Source organism: Onychomys torridus, chromosome 11 (assembly GCF_903995425.1).
Source record: "Onychomys torridus chromosome 11, mOncTor1.1, whole genome shotgun sequence".
Classification (NCBI taxonomy): domain Eukaryota; kingdom Metazoa; phylum Chordata; class Mammalia; order Rodentia; family Cricetidae; genus Onychomys; species Onychomys torridus.
Genome location: NC_050453.1, coordinates 90,693,098 through 90,702,408, shown reverse-complemented (window position 1 = coordinate 90,702,408; position 9,311 = coordinate 90,693,098). Strand labels below are relative to the sequence as shown.

Sequence of the window (9,311 nt, the reverse complement as noted above, 5' to 3'; positions counted from 1 at the left end):
CACACACACACACACACACACACACACACACACACACACACACACACACACGGAGGGAGGGAGAGAGAGAGAGAGAGAGAGAGAAGGACAGAGTGCATCTATCTAAACAAACAAATGCATTCATTGCAACTCAAAAATTGTAGGAATGTTAAAAACTAAGGCAATATATTTCCCCAACTGCTCTTACTATAGTAACTAAAAGTGCAGTTATATTCCTGGACTGAGCCTGCCATTCAAAAAGAATCAATCTTTTCTCATATTCAAGTCAGAACATCACTCATTTACAGTCTAGGAAACTTAGAACTTAAAAACAATCCAGTGTGCTCTCATTTGTCAAAACTATCAATCATATTAATGAATGGTAGGTGCAATTCTGATAATGTAGAAATTCAAAGAAGTGTCATTTAGAGAAATAAGTTTGTTTATCTGAGAGCATTTTTACCGGGAAACCAACTAGTATCAGGTTTTTGATGTTGTTTCTCTTTTGTTTTTGATGTTTTTATTATGCATTTTGTTCCTTTTTTTAATGAAGAAACTGTGGAGATCACTTAGCAATTAAAAGTGCATGCTGCTCTTACATTGAGTTAGATTTGGGTGGCTCACAGCTGCCTATAACTCCAGATCTATAAGATCTGATGCCCTCTTTTGAATTTGGCAGGCACTGCCCTCATGTGCAAACACTGTTCTGCCCTCATACGTATGTGCATTATTAAATATAATAAATAAGTCTTTAAAATTTAAAAAAGGATTAATAAGTTGGGGTCCTTTCCTTGGCTGGTGATACACATAGGAAGGTTGTAAAATCACTCTCTTTTGATTAAAACTGAAATGTTCAAAAAAGCAAGATTGAGCAGCTTAAGGATAGAGGCCTAAATTTAGGAAGCTCTTTGGAAGAGTTGCTTTGTCCTCATAATGAGGTTTTTCGGATTCAAATGAATCTGAGGAATTTTACAGCTTCAGAAAGGAGAGAGAATTACAGGGCATTAAGGCTGCCATCCTTTTCAGGGGCATCATGTTATTCTCATTTCAATGGCACACTAAACTTGTTTGCAATTAGCAGAGGATTCACCCACTAAGCCTTTTGGAATGCATTTACTGCAAGCATTTTTCTCCATGCAGCATGCAATATTAAATGCAATATTTAAACTGTCAGGTGTATTACAAGCAGAGAACACATGCAACATGACCTTCTAAATGACAGCTAATACAAAAGGCTGCATATAGGGTAGATTGTGAAAAAGGCCTGAGGCAGTGATGTAGGTAAGGGGGCCATGGGCAGGTAGAGAGGAACACAGACGCTGAAAAAGGAAAGGGAGAAAGCTCTAATCTCAAAGGAACTGAGAAAGAGTTTACTTTTGAGTAAAAATAAATGACAATGGTCTGAAAATGCAAATGTATATCACCTCATATTCCATGTTCCAATGTGGAAGGTTTCATAAATAAAATGAGAAATAAAAGCATTTCAAGGACATTTGAAATCTCAGCAGGAAACTGAGGTCCCCTGTGAGGTTCTAAATTTCAGTAATGAAGGAATTTAGAAATAGACATAAGAAAGCAGTCCAGGTACAATTTTAATGAGTATAGAGGAAATATAATGCAGACTAACACTCATGAGACACTGGGAGGAGCTGGAGAAAAAGGCCTGCCCCTTGAGTTGTTTTCGGAAGCCCACACTGACAGTTTACTGATTGGCAGCCCCACTTCTGCCCACCCCTCTCAGAAAGATTGCCAAAGGTCCAGGCTCCTTCTCCCAAGCTCAACACTGTGCCTACAGCGTATGTAAGCTGCCATCTCTAGACTGGTCATTCGATTTCTCCTCCTCCCTCCCCCCATCTCACCTCTGGGAGTCACCTGAGAGTAGTTGTCCCTATAAATCTGGTCTTTGTAATTTGGCTTGATCTGGTTCACTGCATGGACAGAGAAATCCACTGTTAAGGTACAAAAAATCTATCATTTTGGTGCTGAGCCTGGAGAGAGTTGGGCGTTTTCCACTAGTTCCCGGACCACATGGGAAGCCAGTCTTCTTCTTACCCCACCCTCTGCCAGACCAGATCAACTTTTGGCTCAGGTAAATCACCCACTTCCAGGCAAAAAGCCTGGAGGTCCAAGACCTCTTCCAGCCTTTGACCCTTTCCAGGTCAAAGATTACCAGGGTACCTGCCAAGCTGTTCCCATGGCAGAAAGCCATGCCCAGTTTCCAGAGCAGGGGCAGTCCCTGCCCCATGGGATCCTTTGTGCAGGGGGCATCCTGCACAGCAGTAGTACCCACACCACTCTCAGCCTTAGACTGTAGCATGGATATGATTCTATGCACTTCAGTCTCTGGAAAAAGGCTTATAAGGGGTGGCTGCCAGTACAAGCTTAATCCTCAGACATCCTTGGGCTGTCTACTACAAAATTTATCCAAATTGGAGCTCTCCAAAACCCATATGTCCAAAACATCTAATTTCCTTGTCCTCTAGGGCCTGGCTTCAATATGTTCTTGATAATCATTCAGGATGGCCACTAGAGGTAACTCCTGACTTTAACATCCTTCATGATACTGAAAGTTTCTGCCACCATATGGACAGATGGTCTGAACTGTAGTATATACATGGTTTGGGGTCCTGTGCTCTCACCCTTCCCTTTCTAGTCTGTGTCCCATGGCCCAGGCTTTGCTGGTTAGGGTTGCAGTGCCTCCAGATTCCCATGTATCTGCGGCCTCTGACCCTGAACCTCTGGCATTTTCGTCCTTTTCCCCTCCATGTTCTCTGCTGCTTTGTCTACCTGCCTCCCATATCTTGGCTCCAAGATGACCTTTTGCTCTATCCCTCTCCCTGTTTCCTTGATAAACTTTTCTTGCACTCTGAAATTCTATCCACCTGCTCCACCCAAAGCAGATCCGTTCTCCTTGTCTGTCTCTGTCTGTTCCCCACCCTAAACTGCATAGATGTCTCTATGCATAGAGTCCCTCTTCTGGCCATGTCCCACGAGTGAGAATTTGTCTTGTCTCAATCACGGTCTCCCACCCCTTGGCCCTGTTTGTAAGTCTTGGTACCAAGCATCCACATGTCTCTCAGGTTTAGCTGCCCTCGGCCCCTGTTCTCTGTTTGATGAAACCATTCAGCAGCCTGTGTCATCTCACTCAGACCTCAGCATATTTCGGCCCCTGCTCTGTGTTTGATGGATCTCTCAGCAGTTTGTGCCCTCTGCCTCGCTCATGGGAAATCAGTCAGATCCAAGGATTCTGGGCTATGCACTCCTGTCCCTTCCATACTCCATCCCTCCCACCCAAGGCCACTGCCTCCACCACTCAGGGCTCCAGGGCAGACTGCAGGGAGTGTAGCCCTGCCCCCAGATGCCTGCCCTCAGCTGCCCCTCCAATGCTGCCCCTTGATGCCTCCCTAATCTTCTGCTCCTTCTTGGCTTTCTCCCACCTTGGTGTCTCTCAGTCTACCCCTGCAGTCCTGTAAATTCTTACCTCTGGATTTCTATGTTGGTCACCTGACATTTCCCAGGAAGTTTTGTCTGTCTTGTTAAAAATGTTTATTTCATATGTGTGGATGGAAATGTGTGATGAATGTGGCTACATGAACATGTTTCTGACTGACTTCTGAATGCTTGAGTTTATGTGTTCCATATGTCTTGAAAAAAAAAACATGATTACGTGGTCAGGCACCATCTTGACTGAGGTCAAAGACAGGCAGGTCATTTGGTTTCATCATGATTTTGATGTAGTCAGGGATTGCCTTTCCCGAGTCCCTGCCCTACATGGTCTTTCACTCTCTCACTCTCAACCCTCTTGCACTAACTCTGCTGCCTATGGCGTATTTAGTCAGTCTGTCAGGGTTGCCCAATTCATACCAGGATCTCACTCACCTGTGGCCGATCTGCCCCTCCCACCCGTACCAGGTCTGATTTCTGGTTCTCCCTCTTACACTTTAACAAATTTGCTCTCTTGTTTACTGACAGCTTTACAGTTTGCTACAGAGATGAAGAGGCCAGTTTTGTCCTGCTCACACATTGGTTTTCTCTTTCCTCTATTTACTCAATTCCTGTTCTATATATATATATATATATATATATATATATATATATATGGTTTATAAATTTATTTTATTTTATTTTTCTGTGTTACCATTCAGTTTTCTATTTTGTAAAAATGGTATTTTTTACTTCATTTCCATTATCTCGATATTAATTGGCACTGTTCTTGCAGCAGAAGCTCTTTTTTTTTTTTTTTGCTTTATTATTATATGTTTAAAATTTTATACATCAGCCATGGGTTCGCCTGTCCTCTACCCTCCCGCTCCCAGGCCCCCCCCCCCCCCAGTCCCTCCCCTCCATTCCCATGTCCTGCAGGATCAAGGCACCCATAGGGATTCATTTAAACCTGGTAGATTCAGTACAGGCAGATCCAGTCACCTCCTCCCAGACTGAGCAAAGTGTCCCTGTGTAAGCCCAAGGTTCCAAACAGCCAGCTCATGCACTAAGGACAGAACCTGGTCCCACAGCCTGGGTGTCTCCCAAGCAGATCAAGCTAATCAATTGTCTCACTTATCCAGAGGGCCTGATCCAGCTGGGGGCTCCACAGCCTTTGGTTCATAATTCATGTGCTTCCATTCGTTTGGTTATTTGTCCCTGTGCTTTTTGCCATCTTGGATTCAACAATTCACGCTCTTGCATACCTTCCTCTTTCTCGACAGTTGGACACCTAGAACTCCAACTGGGGACTGGCTGAGGATCTCTGCATCCACTTCCATCAGTTACTGGACAAGAGTTCCAGCACGACAGTTAGGGTGTTTAGTCATGGGATCACCAGACTAGGTCAGATCAGGCTTTCTGTGGACCATTGCCAGCAGTCTACAGAGGATGTATCATTGTGGATTTTTGGGGACCTCTCAAGCACTCTGCCTATTACTGTTCTCATATGGTCTTCATTTATCATGGTCTGTTATTCCTCATTCTCCCTTTCTGTTTTTGAGCCAGCTGGGATCTCCTGCTCCCCTAAGCTTTCTTTCCCTCAAATCTTGCCCTTCATTATTCCCACTATTGTCCAGGTTGTTCATGTAGATCTTATCCATTTCTCTGTCATTGGGTGGTCCCTAGGTCTTTCCTAGGGTCCCCTTTTCTAGGTAGCCTCCCTGGAGTTGTGTAGCAGTCTAGTCATCTTTGTTTTACATCTAGTATCCTCCTATGAGTGAGTACATACCATGTTTGTCCTTCTGAGTCTGGGTTACCTCACTCAAGATGATTTTTTCTAGATCCATTCATTTCCCTGCAAACCTCATGATGTCATTGGTTTTCTCTGCTGAGTAGTACTCCATTGTGTATATGTACCATATTTTCTTTATCCATTCTTCAGTTGAAGGGCACCTAGGTTGTTTCCAGGCTCTTATAAACAAAGCTGATACAAACATAGCTGAGCAAATTCCCTTGTGGTATGATTGAGCATTCCTTGGGTATATGCCCAAGAGTGCTACAGCTGGGTCTTGGGGGAGATGGATTCCCAATTTTCTAAGGAAGCACCATATTGATTTCCAAAGTGGCTGTACAAGCTTGCATTCCCACCAGCAGTGGAGGAGAGTTCCCCTTGCTCCACATCCTCTCCAGCATGAGCTGTCTTCTGTGTTTTTTATCTTAGCCATTCTGACAGGTGTAAGGTGGTATCTCAGAGTCAATTTGATTTGCATTTCCCAGATAATTAGGGATGTTGAACAATTCCTTAAATGTCTTTCAGCCATTTGAACTTCCTCTGTGGAGAATTCTCTGTTTAGTTCTATAGCCCATTTTTTAATTGGACTGTTGGGCATTTGGTGTCTAATTTCTTGAGTTCTTTATATAATCTGGATATCAGCCCTCTGTCAGATGTGGGGTTGATGAAGACCTTTTCCCATTCTGTAGGCTGTCGCTTTGTCTTGTTGACCATGTCCTTTGCTCTACAAAACTTCTCAGTTTCAGCAGGTCCCATTGATTGATTGTTTCTCTCAGTGTCTGTGCTACTGGTGTTATATTTAGAAAGTGATCTCCAGTGCCAGTGCGTTCAAGAGTACTTCCTACTTTCTCTACTATCAGGTTCAGAGTAGCTGGATTTATGTTGAGGTCTTTGATCCACTTGGATTTAAGTTTTGTGCACAGTGACAGATATGGATCTATTTGCAGCCTTCTACACATTGACATCCAGTTATGCCATCACCATTTGTTGAAGATGCTTTCTTTTTTCCATTGTACATTTTTGGCTTCTTTGTCAAAAATTATATGTTCATAGGTGTGCAGGTTAATGTCAGGGTCTCCAATTCGATTCCATTGGTCCACATGTCGGTTTTTATGCCAGTACCAAGCTGTTTTTATTACAGTAGCTCTATAGTAGAGCTTGAGGTGGTGGATTGTGATGCCTCCAGAGGTTGTTTTATTGTACAGGATTCTTTTGGCTATCCTTGGTTTTTAGTCTTTCCATATGAATTTGAGTATTATTCTTTCCAGATCTGTGAAGAATTGTGTTTGTAATTTGATGGGAATTGCGTTGAATCTGTAGATTGCTTTTGGTAAGATTGCCATTTTTACTATGTTAATCCTGCCTATCCATGATCATGGGAGATCTTTCCATTTTCTGACATCTTCTTCAATTTCTTTTTTCAGGGACTTAAAGTTCTTGTCATATAGGTCCTTCACATGCTTAGTTAGTGTAACCCCAAGGTATTTTATATCATTTGTGGCTATTATAAAGGGTGATATATCTCTGATTTCCTTCTCAGCCTGTTTGTCTACTGTATATAGGAGGGCTACTGATTGTTTTGAGTTAATCTTGTATCCCGCAATGTTGCTGAAGGTTTTTATTAGCTGTATCAGTACCTTGGTTGAATTTTTGGGGTCACTCATGTATACTATCATGTCATCTGCAAATAGGGAGAGCTTGACTTCTTCCTTTCCAATTTGTATCCCCTTAATCTCTTTATGTTGTCTTATAGTTCTGGCTAGAACTTCAAGTACTATATTGAATAAGTAGGGGGAGAGGGGACAGCCTTGCCTTGTTCCTGATTTTAGTGGTATTGCTTTGAGTTTCTCTCCATTTAATTTGATGTTGGCTGTTGGCTTGCTTTAGATTGCCTTTATTATGTTAGGTATGTTCCCTGTATTCCTGATCACTCCAAGACCTTTATCATGAAGGGGTGTTGGATTTTGTCAAATGCCTTTTCTGCATCTAGTGAGATGATCATGTGGTTTTTCTCTTTGAGTTTATTTATATGGTGTATTACATTGACGGGCTTTTGTATGTTGAACCACCCTTGCATCCCTGGGATGAAGCCTACTTGATTGTGGTGGATAATTGTTTTCATGTGTTCTTGGAGTCTGTTTGCCAGAATTTTATTGAATATTTTTGCTAACTGGTGGTCAGGACTTTTTGTCCAGTATTCTTGGGTAGATGCTTGCCACACTGTTCACAGCAGCTCATTGTTGGAGCACTGGTCAATCTGTGTTCATGGTAGCAATTGTTACTACACTGTCTAAGTGTTGCATTGTTGTCACTGATTTCCTGGCAAACCTATCCTAATGTATTATACATTATACATCTTGACTTACTAGGGGATTCTTTTCTGAGACTCTGGTGGTATTCATAGGGAAACAGAGATGCACTTTAAGATTCTGGTAAGGACTTGCTTGGCTCTGCTGGAGAAATGACTTTGCTATCTTTGTGGGAGAATCTTTTTTACATGTTACATGTCTTTTGAGAGAGAAAGAAGAAAGACATGTGGCTGAACAGAAGAGGAAATGAAGCCACTGGTGCTAAAGAATCCATGCCTTGTTGCTTCTGGTTACAAGGAAATGATGCTGACCAGGAGATCCAAGGATCAGGACTGTGATGTGCTACAAATCTTCAATTCTGAAATGCATCTGCTATATCCATCCTACCACAATTAAAAGTTCTTACTCCAGTATTGGTAATGGAGGTGTTTTCCTTATTTCTGCCAAATGCTTCACCAGGTTGGCACTAAGACTATGGGCCTAAAAGTTTGAAATAAGTTCATAAATTTTAAGCCTTGTCTCTAGTCTGCATCTGTTTCAGCAGGCTTCCATTTGGCTGACTGACACATCCAGGCTTCAGCTACTAACTCCAGCCTATGAGCCATGGACTTATTGAAAGCAGATATGGACAAAGCCTGCCAATATCAATGCTCCTTGTTTCCAGTTGGATCAAATCAGATACTTCTGGTTAATGCCCCATTGCCTAAATTCCCTCCTTACTGCTGACTAGTCTTCCAGCCTTCCTGGGATCTAACCATCAATGGTCCATTTCAGCTTGAAGCAGTTACAGAAGAGAATACACCATCCTCTGCTTCCTGCTCCTAAAAGTGACTTAGCCTTTAGCCTAAGTTAAAGTTAAACCACCTGGTATAGGGGACAAAATATCTACCTAATGCCCATTGAAATAACAGGAAACTAGACCCAAAATTGTCAATTGATAGATTTGTTAACTAAAATGGTTCTGTAGTAAGACACTTGACCTTCTTTATAAAGAACCAAAGAGGTGTTATATGATCTTAAGAAGTTATTATTTCTGTATAAATCATTCAGGATTATAATTGGACAGTTTTCAAATATCAGAACTACAAGGCCTTAAAAATGGTAATAGATGCAAATATTGCTGCCAATGGCTTAAAGAATGTCTGTCTTGACCATGAAGCTTTGCATTTCCTCTTTCCAGCCAGCACCCAGCAATGGGCATCTCTCGAGACAACTGGCACAAGCGCCTCAAGACAGGGGTAAGAGAAAGCCCTACCACAAGAAGCAGAAGTATGAGCCGGGACGGCCTGCTGCCAACACGAAGATTGTCCCTCATTGTATACACACAGTCCGAGTCCGAGGAGGCAATAATAAGTACTGTGCCCTAAGATTGGATTTGGGGAACTTTTCCTGGGGCTCTAAGTGTTGTACTCGGAAAATAAGGATCATTGATGCATCCAATAATGAGCTGGTCCGCACCAAGACCCTGGTGAAGAACTGCATTGTGCTTATGGACAGCACACCATATGGCAGTGGTATGAGTCTCACTATGCGTTGCCCCTGGGCCGCAAGAAGGAGGCCAATCTGACTCCTGAAGAGGAAGAAATATTAAACAAAAAATGATCAAAGAAAATCCAAAAGAAATATGATGAAAGGAAAAAGAATGCTAAAATCAGCAGTCTTCAGGAGGAGCAGTTCCAGCAGGGCAAGCTTCTTGCCTGTATTGCCTCAAGACCAGGCCAGTGTGGCAGAGCAGAGGCTATGTGCTGGAAGGCAAGGAGCTGGAGTTCTATCTGAGGAAGATCAAAGCCTGGAAAGGCAAATAAAGC

The 9,311-nt window shown here is 42.5% G+C and overlaps 1 pseudogene; it reads left to right on the top strand.

Annotated features, from left to right (window-relative positions):
* Positions 1–8,696: 8,696 nt before the first annotated feature.
* Positions 8,697–9,308, top strand: LOC118592768 (annotated as a pseudogene).
* The last annotated feature ends 3 nt before the right edge of the window (positions 9,309–9,311 follow it).